Here is an 11,393-nt window from a genome sequence, read left to right on the forward strand (position 1 = left end):
CTGGGTCTCAAGTGGTGCACCAAGTTTGCGCAGCTTCGACTTCTGCTCTCAGCACTACGATTAGCTCGTGCTGACTGTGAATTGGTATGAAACGGGCCATCTCCACTAACGTGAAACCTGGGGAGGGGCTTAGAATGCAGTGTATAAGGGTATTCAACGATTGAGTTGAGTCTCTCTCTTGCCACACGGCGCGCGCTGATTGGGCGCCGGAGAAGCGCCGGTGGAAGGAGCAATCGCGCGCTTGCTGAGGCTGTGGCGCGTTTTCTTGCGCTGAACCGGATGTAAGAAAGTTCATGCCCCATCTTCCCCAGTTTGAGGTAGTGGCAGGGCTCAACGCGAGCGCAGTGCAATGCCCGCGCCTCGCCCTGGGGTCTCGTCCTCGGTGATCAACGAGGTCCCGGCACCACGTAAGTATGCCTTCCCTTGCTTCGACGGACCACCCGACCGTATCAAAACTAGCGTCGATAGTCGGTGGGTATTTGAGTGTAACACAAATTACAACCCCTCTACTACAAACTGCTTCTGCTTGTGCTTGACGATTGCTGAAGCGGACAGGAAGCGTTCCACAAACCTTTATATCATGTTAGTTGATTTTGAACTGCAGCTTTATCCCGTATACACTTTTCTTTCAGCACGCGTTACGTTGTAGCGCGAGGCGTTGAAAAACGAGTGTCCAGATATTTTAGTACAGCGACTACAGGAGACGATGGCAGGAGACGCCGATAGCCCGATCCGCTAAGGTACTTCGCCCCTAAAATAGCCCATTTATTGGCTGACAGCTTCAAAGGATGAAAGCAGCGCCCAGCGGGGCATGTTCAGCAGCGATCGTTGATATATTGTGGCTGAAGTCTTGTCATCGCGTAGCTTGCAACTAGTGGCACTGAAGCATCGCTTTGCACACTTCAACTCAGCCAAACCGAAAAAGGGCCGCCACAGTTTACGTACACACGCGCACCTGTGGTCGCACTATCGACCACTGGCTCCGAAATACGGGAGGGTTCACTCACCATGCTTCTGCATCAATATGACTGTGTGGTCCTCCTCTTGTCGAGCGGCCACTGTCTGTATGGAAGGAAGCGTCAGTTATTCTTACTTTGTATTTATAATGCAGGGGGACCCCGCCTGAGTGAGGCGGGGCTCACTCCGATCTTCTTCTTGACTATGCAGGCCTTCGGAGGTCCGCATCATGGTTTGCACGGCTTTGCAAATTCGATGGTAAGCGCGTGCTAACAGCGAAAACACCGCGACGTTCGTTTTCCCCGCGGATGGCTAGCTAACTGCTATTCGCAACCAGTTTCTTTTGGTAGTATCTGACGGCAAAATGGGTCCCTACAGTGACATGTCTGATGTTTTCCCTTCAGATAAATGCTAATCTCCACCATCATTGTAATGAAAAAGCCTTTTAAAGACGATAGCCTTTCTTGGGCTGCCTGAACACGAAAGTTTGGTCGGTTTGTCATTCGATTCAGGCGACCGGCCGACAGTTAAAACGCCTGATCAAGAAGTATATATAGGCTAGACCTTTCAAACTACTATAACTGGTTGCACGTGTCGTACATTTTAGGATGCTTAAACAAAAAGAAAACATTAGGCATATTTGACGCAAACCATGAGTATGTAGGGAGCACACTCGGTTGGGTGCTGTGGCCTCCTACATTTATTCAGGTCGCGTAGGCCCGGCCAGAACGAGCGGCCGCCCAGCTGCTGACTCGACGTTCCATCTGTGTCGCGTGGAACTGCTCACGCGCCAGTCCAGTCCACTGATGGTGATTGAGGTGCTCATGATGACGATGACGATGGTGTCGCTACAAGTACTTAAATGAGCCATGAAGAGAAAATACAGCTTCGTTTAATTTGAAAGAACTAGGATTAAGTATCTCACTCAGCTCCATTAGAGCCACAAAAGATGTTTTTAACGAAAAAAAAAGCAAGAAGTATTTAAAAACTTTCAAATTTTGCGCCACAGTGACGTGTTATGAGCAAGAATGACGTCATACGGGCCAACAATAAAACATAATTTCAGTGCGTTAACTGCACGTTAGCATTCAAGTGATGCGGTCAAATGGAACTAGTGGCCCCATTACAGACATCCAGTCATGTGTCGTCGCGACAGGTCAGTTAGGCGGCCGCCAATCGCACAAACAAGGTTCCGTGACGTCATAGAAAAGTTGCGGGAAATTGGCTAGGGGGTCGCGACTGCTTCACATGTTTTCTTTAATATTTCCGCTATTTGTTCGAAGATTGCGATGATATTGGTATCATTGTTGTCGGGACTAAGCAGTCTTTCTAATAAACCCAACCTGATTTTTGTCTTCATGGCTCCTTTAAGTGACAGTCGCAGCACTATTTTAATTAAGGATATACGTAGGATAGGGGCTTGCGGTACAAACAAAAAAGGGTTCTACACGGTGTCGAATGAAGCAGAACAAAAATAAAGAGAGAAAAAGGGAGATATAAACTCTATTAACCGAATTAATAGGTCATTATGGTGGCACGGTAACCGTGGCACACTGGTGGTGCTGGTGGCCCATAAAAATGGCGCATACCCACTTAGGGGAATTAGCCCAGAAGAGTTATTTTTGTCATGATAATCAATGAGATAATGCAAAATAGTGGAGCAGAAGAAAGCATTTAGTCCAAGTTCAAGATTGAGAGAAAAAAAGTGAAAGGTGTAGGAAACTTAGATAAAAGTCAGCCTAATCGGAATAGTTTTAGCACGGCAGACGAGCTGTCTCCGAAAAGAAGTAGTGGATGGCGTTGCACACGTCCCTATGGCAGTGGCCCAGCTTAGTGCCCCCAAACGACAAAAGCATTGCCAGCGTCAATGGCAGCCCAAGACTTCGCAGGGAAGTCTCCAGCAGCCCTCCCCGATTATTAGAAAATCGGCGGCAAAAAAGGAAGAAATTTTCTTCAGACACTGCTAAGAAGATGTTTCCTCGAGCTGTTCTAGGAACAATGGAAAAGTTCTCGACAGATGGCGCGAAAGTACGTGAACAGGCGTGTGCTGCAAAGGCCTCGCAGCCTCTGGAACACATTTGCTTGGTTGTCAATATAACTCGTTGGTGTGTTTATTTTGTTATCCCCCACCAAGCCACTGTAATGCCAGAGGGCGCTGTGGGTACCAAATAAAGAAACAAAGAAGAGAGCAGTGCGAACGCGGGAAAATTGAATTCACCTGAGCAAACTTCGTATGGCAGGACGAGGAAGAGAAGATGGAACAGCGGGAGAAGTGGTAGGAGAAAAAGGAGAGGGAGTTACGCAGAAGAGGTGGCAGAAGACTATCGTCATTCCATGATATTTGAAGTGAATCAAGCAGAGAAGCCGCCAATTTTCTAAAGGCTACCTACACCTTGTTTGGCGGAACTTTAGCCATTCATATATATACATGTTGTAAAAATTTTCAAGAAAATCTAGGAGTCACACAATGGTATTGGAAGCAGTTCGTTATAATAATAGAGACAGAGCGTATTCTTTCGGCTGTAAACACCACAGAAGTATAACCGCACTGATAGGTGAATAAGAGGTGTTGAAATCTCTATGCTTCAGACTTTTGCACCAGCAGCAGTGACACCACTTACCGTGACACGAACGGCGCAGAGCACAATGCCTCATGAACAATCGTAGTGGTAGTGGGCTATACATGTTGCCAAATTCGCACGATCAGCTGCAGAAGCGAGGAAACAAGATTTCATTCCTCGCATAAAGCGCCATAAACCATATTGTTAGCAAAATGGATGCGATTCCAACCGCCTGATCACTATCCGTCGCCTGAGACATCCATTCGAGAGAAAAAAAAAAACACGGGCCCCCTGCCTTTACATTCCCTCAAAGGGCAATCAACTACTCGAAAACATTTTTGTTACAGTACACTTTTAATGCCAGAAATATCACACGCTACATTTAGCTTTCAGTGGCTGCTGAGAAGACATTTTCAATTTTGTTGAAGCTTTTGAAGTAGTACGAATCAGTTTTTTAACTGAGCAGCGTCGTTTGCATGGAACAATGTCGAGCTTTTATTGAACTGTTTTGATTTTGGATAATGATAGGGAAGCCAATAATCATCTTCAGGCACAGTAAGCGATAACTCTAAACACTGACTGCTTCATGTTGCACAGAAATAAACTGCTGTGTAGCCTCTTCAATTCTTATGGCCACTCTTAAAGCAAAAGAATGCACGCAAAATAATACCTGACCGCGAACTCTGAGGGACTAAATTAAAAGCGTATTGGCATAATGGGCAAGTGTTCGTACACTTTAGTTCACTTCTTCAAGAAATCACAGCCCTCAGCAGATACAGGATGTTGAAATATTTATTTATTTATTTATTTATTTATTTATTTATTTATTTATTTATTTATTTATTTATTTGTTTATTTATTTATTTATTTATTTATTTATTTATTTATTTATTTATTTATTTATTTATTTATTTATTTATTTATTTATTTATTTATTTATTTATTTATTGCGAATACTGCAAGCCAGATTTTCGGGCCCAAGCAGGAGGGGCAGCTGGCAATACACAAAACATTTATACAAGGATCAAACATTTTTTTTGCAGTAAGAAAACAAACAAACAAAAATAAAAAAGTACAAGGCACACCGGTAAAGTCATACCACACCGTAAAATGCATACACTCAATGACAAATGCTCTCATGGAGCGCTTCGGCGAAATTTCTGGCCTGAATAACTGTTTTCCGAATCGCATTCCATTCAGAAATGGTACGTGGGAAAAAACTATGCTTGAACTGGTTTGTTTTTGCGAAAATAGGCTGAGGAGATTGAGCATGCGTGTCTCGCGTGCTTCTTGTGCTTCAAAGTTTAACCAAAGTCGACGGAGTTATTTTCGTTTTAGACATAACAATATTGTGCAGGAAGGATAAACGGGCCAAGCGTGTTCGAGATTCTAGAGATTGAATGCCATTGCCAGACATGAGCTTCGACGGAGGATCCTAACGGCCATATTTGCAAAAAATTAACCATACTGCTTTTCTTTAGATCTGCTCTAGCATGTAAATATCTTTTTTAAAGAGCGGATACTATATCACGGAGGCATATTCCAGCTTGGCTCCAACAAAAGTATTGTAAGCTAGAAGCTTGACGTAACTTGGAGCATGTCGTCTTAATTTACGCCTCACAAAACACAACTACGTAAATGCAGCTGAACAAATACGTGATACATGGGACGACCAAGTTAAAGTAGAATTTAAAGTGAGGCCGAGGTATTCATACTCTGCAACGTCTGCGATTTCAGTGTTCTGCAACAAATACTGGGGACGAAAAAAAAAACTTTTTTACGTGTTATTCTTAAAAAAGGCACATTTTCCGGCATTCAACATCATTCCGCACTCCTCACACCACCTCTATGTTTGTACTAAGGATTCTTGCAACACAACACAGTCGTCTAACTCTCACTGCCTCACGTCAAGGCACCATGAGCTGCCGCACCAGTCTTTTCAGTTTTTTTAGTTCCAGGAGCAACATTGAGGGCTTGAGACGCAGAAACTTGGCACCCTGAAGGCTTCACATGAAACCACTGTAACCTTCTGCGCAGGAGTTATGAATTCATCTCGCAGCTTTCCAGCCAGAAGCAACATTACGTAGCAGTGACACGAAACCTTTAGGCGATATTCCGTTCCGAGATAATTACAAGCTAGGCAACTCTAGTGCGATGCGGAAAGTTAATTAAATGTGTTGATTTGCAGCGCCCAGCCTCTAAAATGACCTACAGGATACCAAACCACCATTATTTGTTAAAAGAATGCGTAGAATTGAGCCAAGGGCACATTTTACTAAATAAAATCGGGGGTCTTGAAAAACTCTTCGCCCAACTGGGACCCAGGTCGTTCGCGCCAAAACCAACAAATCCATCCTTTGACTACTGGGGCTGAGCAATGGGGTTACTTTTGGAGCTGCTTAAAACAACAGACGTGGAACGGAATCTCGCAAACCAGAATGCGTGACGGCGCACCATTGCAATTTGCTGCACCACCCAGTCTAAAATGACAAGAGAAATACCGCAGAAACCTGACAAGAATTCCTGTCGTACGACAAAAAACTTTGAAGCCCTGTTGTTACGACAAAAGGTATCTGTTGTTACAACATCATTTTTGTCGTAACGAGAAAGTCAATTTTTTCAACGACAAACATTCCTGTAGTCGCAACAGTACTTCCTGTCGCTACGACAGCCATCATGCTGTTGTGACATAGCCAGCTGCCAGAATCACGACACAAGAATACGACAAGACGATAGTACGACATGCAAAAATGCGAAAAACTACAGAAATTTTTCTTGTCGTGATTTTCGACTGGGCAGCGCTTTTGTATCTTACTGCAGCTCGTCAACTTTCATCACCGTCAGCCTCCTCAGGTCCACTGAAGGACGAAGGCTCATCCCATCAACCTCCAACCGCTCCTGTCCTGCGCTACTTGAGTCCACAGTTTACCCCCGAAGTTCCGTACTTCATCCCTCCATCGTGTTATTGGCCTTTCCACTCTGTTAGATCCATCTCTTGGTATCTACCCTGTTACCCGAACTGTCCACCAATAGTCATTTCTTCTCACTACATGGCCAGTCCAAGTTCATTTCTTCTTCTTTATATGAACTACGATATCTTCTACTGTAGTTTATTCTCTGATCCAGGCAGCTCGTTTCCCCTAAGTGTTACTCCTAGCACTATCCGTTTCATGGCCCGTTGAGTCGACCTACGTTTGCTTTCTAGTTGTTTAGTAAGATGGCAAGTTTCAGCTCCGTATGTCATCACCGCCAGTATGCACTGGTTTTAGATTTTTCTTTTGTGTGACAGACAGACAAGCCTGAACACCTATAACAACAACAACAACAACAAAAAAACCTTGCGCCTCAGTTGAAGCCTCTTTAACTTTGGTTGCTGTTTTTAGAACAATAACAACATCCCAGCGTAATATATTGCTATATGTTGAATCTAATTAAGCCAAACTGCAGCTCTATGGGCTGTCTGTTAAAGTATCCTGAACATTTGTCACACTTTACAGAACATTAACAACAGTTCAGCATTATGAAGAGACACTGTAAATGGGAATGTCTTCTAAAAGGCAAAGTAAACTCCTTTGATAGAATTCTTCACTGCGCAAGCACCGGACACACTCATTAAACTACACCAATCGCTATGAAGCACCGCTGTTTTAAATCAATTTTTATTATCCATGAAAGCAAACGTGCAAGCTCTGCAGAAAGATAAAGAGAAGTTAAGCTGTTGGTTCCTTCCTTTGAAACGCACTGGGCTGTCATAAAACAACTTTAATAATCGAGAAGCCTTTGACAGTAATTACCAATATTGCAGAGGAAATACAAGGCAATTTGAAATCAGCTCAAGCATAGCCAGCTCCTCGATGCCATTTTGATTACCAATGAGAACACGGGGACCAACACGGAAGTGGGTTTATAATAAAACGGGGCGTAGATGTGCATTTTTACGCGCTGCACAAAAATACGGGAAAATGTCAATGCTGCGGCAACACACCTTCTGCCATGACGGGCACCAGAAGCCGATAATGCTACCGTCTGATATTTAATTATCACTTTTATACCCTCTTCAAAGTACTTCTAAAGACGACGAACAAACGCAATGAGTGAATACCAGTCAGGCTACACTCAGTATATGACCCCCCCATCCCCCCCTGTTGGGGATACGTGAACAGCAATATTCGCGCCTGTTAATCGTTTTTTTTTTCTTCTCAAAGTGAGCTGGCTGGAAAGTTCTACATTCATACTTCGTTCCTGCACGTCACTTCCATCTTGCTCCCATGCCTGCGTACAACAGAAAAAAAATACGCCCCAATGTGACTCTGGCCATATCGAGGCTATGCTCTGACCGTGCCCCGACCGGTCACAGTGATCCGCGAAGCCGGGGCGAATCAGTCACGAAAGATACCTTACGTTGTCGTCAGTAAGATTCGATAAAATATTGCATTCACGTAGCCTTCCCTCCACGTGAAACGAGATAAACACAGGTCTCGAAGCAATAATCTTGCTTTTCAGTATAGACTAATCTGCAAATAAAAAAAGACAGAAACAGTTAAAACAAAATTACTTTTGTGAAAATCCAAGTATGCTCACAGAAGCGAACGGACTTTACACCAACTGATCGCGTTTTCGATTTCACAAAGGATGGACCCTGTTTTTGATCGTTAGTTTACACACCTTAATTCATAAAGGAATAGTCTAATGTGGCAACTGGTATCTTGACGGGTGGAATGAAGGGACGGGTAGGTATAGATGCCCACAATATGATCAGAATATGAATTAAAAAAAGATGTTAGGACGGGCAGGTTACTTGCACAAAATAGGACACTCTGAAAGAACTTGAAAACAGTTGCAATCGGTTTTATTCGCGTTCTCTCACATGCCCTCAAACCCCGTAATCCTAGGTATTGCTCATGACGGGGAAAAATTAAATCAAAGTAACTCAATAACTCAGGAACCAACAAAAGAAGGTACGGAATGCATTCGTAGGTCGAAGTAAATTGTCGTGGTTGAACAAGTTTTTTAAGCGAGAGCTCAGTTTTTGCGCCGAGAGTGCATAGTGCATGCACTCACAATTGCTGCGCAGGACAAAACAGAGACGCTGCTCGGCGCAGTCGCCGGTCTAGGCGCGAACGCGCTGTGAGCTTGGGTGCTCCGCAGCCCCTCCTCGTCTCACTTTCTGTGTGCACTCTTCCCCCTACCCGTACCCCTCCTCGCAACCCTCACATTGGGACAAACCAGCAAGTTAAGAACGGCAATAGCTCATGTAGTGTATCACTCCGCCGAGGCGACGGACCCGGAGGTCAACGCGCGCATGTTTTGAAACGAGATTGTTTTGAATGCGTGATATCGACTGCTCTTTCTCACGTAGTCTGTTTGTCGTCGCTGCGGTAGCTTATAAGCATATTAAATCCAGGAAATCACGGAAACGGTTCGTGCCGTGTTCAAAATATTCCCAGTAACGCACTTGCGCCGCGCGGACTAACATTCGGCTGCGGTGATATGGAACAGCGGCAACTTCAGTTGCTGTTCTTAACTTGTTCCCGAGTATAGACGCTTTCACTCCGTGCAACCGCCCGAGGCACTGGCTGGACCTTGGCTGAGCTTGAAGGTCAGATTGACGCTGCGAGGTGTTTTCCAAGTTTTACCTGGAGTAATAGAGCTTTCGCTATAAAAACTTCGACCGGAACCATCTTCGGCGTAAACGCTGACCGAATTCTGCGATAGAGAAAAGAGCGAGGGTGTTTGGCTTCAAGCACCCAGTTGCATCCAATGAAAGAAAGCATTTGCTAAATGGGTCTTTAGAACTTTTTCACCTCTTCGTCGTGCAGAAGAAAAACGGTTTCGTTTTACTGTAAGTGAAGGCCAAACGCATACTGAAGATTATTGCGCGTGTTTTGAAGCTGAGAACTATTCCCGGGAGCGCAATTGTCGCTAGAGACGTATACGTCTACTTTGTTTTAACCAAAAAGAACTCCTCCCGAGCTTGGGAAACGCCGCGCAGCGAGATGTGCTGAAACCAACCGAGCTTCACAATCCGACCTAAACCTAAACAGAAGAAAACTTTGATAATTTGTGCTTTAAGTCTTTTTAACTACAAGTAAACGCACGAACCTTGTTGTGAGTATGAAGTTGCTGAGTGCACGAACTTATCTTATTAACTCTACTTTATTGTGATCGCTGCCATTTTAAGCCATATAGATAAAAATGGCAGCTGTGAATTTCATGTGGGTTATATTCATTTTTATGTGTATGTGGCTTGTTAATATAACAATTAATCTGAGCAACACTTAGAACTTCGAATTTATTTTTTCTGTTGGGAAGTAACAAATTACAGATATATTAGTACAGTTCTTCTAAACTTAAGCTCGCATACTCAGTGAAAGGGACTGAGGCCTACATATGAATCAGCTGTGCCCTTGTTTAAATCGTACTTTTTTAAATTTCTTCCAATTTTTTACTTTTTCTGTTTTTCTGTTTTATTTTTTACGCTTTGAGCCGATTTCAAGGCTACGACCAAACTGGCGCCGATGATTTTTAAAGTCCGTACCAATTTCTGAACTGTACAATTTCTGAACTAAGTTATTATCTTCATAGCATTTCAGTGCACTTCAACTGCGTACGCCAGTGTGAAACTCTCGCTCTGCATCTCCCGACAGCAGTCGGTGTGGAAAGAACGCGATAATGATTTGCTGGCTTGCCCGTTGTCTGTCTTGCTCGCAGGCGACCAACCTCCTCCTCAAGGGGGGTACCTAGGGCCGCCCCGGGGGGGGTACCTAGGGCCACCCCGGGGGGGTTCCCCTCGCGGACTCCAGGCCTGCCCTGCTGTGGCTGCACGCGGCCGGCCAGCCTGCCAACAGCAGCAGCTACTACTCGCAGCCCTCCCTCGCGGCCAAGCTGCGCCCGATAGCGGCGATCTGCGGCTCCACTGGCTGTCGGGCCACTGCAGCATCCGGGGCAACGAAGACGCCGACGCCCTGTCCAGGGAGGCCCACCAGGAGGGTACCCCAGCCTCGTGGGATGTCGTCACCACCTACAACGAGGCACCCACCGACCTGGGCCTCGTGGTGCGGCTGATGCACTCCGACTCCCGGGTTATGAGTGGCCTGGCGCCGCGGGTGCTGCCTGCGTGCATCAACTGGGACGCCCGCTTCCTGCTGCTCCGCTAGCGGCTAGACTGCAGCAACGTGGCCGAGCGCCTGCACCGGCACGGGCGCAAGGACTCCCCCGCACGTGCGGACTGTCGACAACCAGAGACGCTGGAGCACCTACTCTGCTTCTGCTCCCACCACGCAGCTCCGAGAGCAGAGCTGCGCAGAGCGCTCCAGCGTCAAGGACTTCCCTGCGCAGTCATGGAGGGCCTACTATTGCCGAAAGTGTCTACTTCCACACAATGGGAAGTCTTCGGACAGCTGCTCCACCACCTGGAAACGACCGGCCTCACGCAAAGGCTGTAGCCCGGACCAACGTGCTACTGACCCTGACTGACTAATGTGCTAGTTTGACTTAACCCATGTTTTATTCTTTCTTCTCTCTTACTATATCTCTTTAGAACTCTGCTCTACCCTTTCATTTTCCCAGTAATCCCCCTCCTCCGCACTGAGTTGTATGCAGGCGAGCTCCCTGCCGAGCTAAATAATATCCCCAGTGCCCTTCATTTCCTTTTCCTTTCCCTCGAACCAGAATTGAGTGTTGCCAGATTGTCCCGTTCGTTTTTTTCGGCTTTCAAAAAAAAAAAAAAATCCCCCCACCTCCCCGAAGGGGATCGTGCGGAAATGCGAATGCATTGGGTGCACCGATGAGTGCGGTGCGAGTAATTATTATTAATGGCGTACTTAATGAAGAATCGCTATCAAGGCGCCAGGCGCGCGCTCCACTGCATTTTAT

The 11,393-nt window shown here is 45.6% G+C and overlaps 1 non-coding gene across 1 annotated transcript; it reads right to left on the reverse strand.

Annotated features, from left to right (window-relative positions):
- Positions 1 to 246: 246 nt before the first annotated feature.
- On the reverse strand, positions 247 to 415 carry LOC144156383 (U1 spliceosomal RNA). Its single transcript, XR_013319768.1, has one exon. It is a non-coding gene; the product is annotated as a U1 spliceosomal RNA (small nuclear RNA).
- Between the last annotated feature and the right edge of the window lie 10,978 nt (positions 416 to 11,393).

The sequence above is a fragment of the Haemaphysalis longicornis genome, unplaced genomic scaffold (genome assembly GCF_048455015.1).
Source record: "Haemaphysalis longicornis isolate Haplotype H1 unplaced genomic scaffold, Haemaphysalis longicornis Haplotype H1 scaffold_1, whole genome shotgun sequence".
NCBI classification, from domain to species: domain Eukaryota; kingdom Metazoa; phylum Arthropoda; class Arachnida; order Ixodida; family Ixodidae; genus Haemaphysalis; species Haemaphysalis longicornis.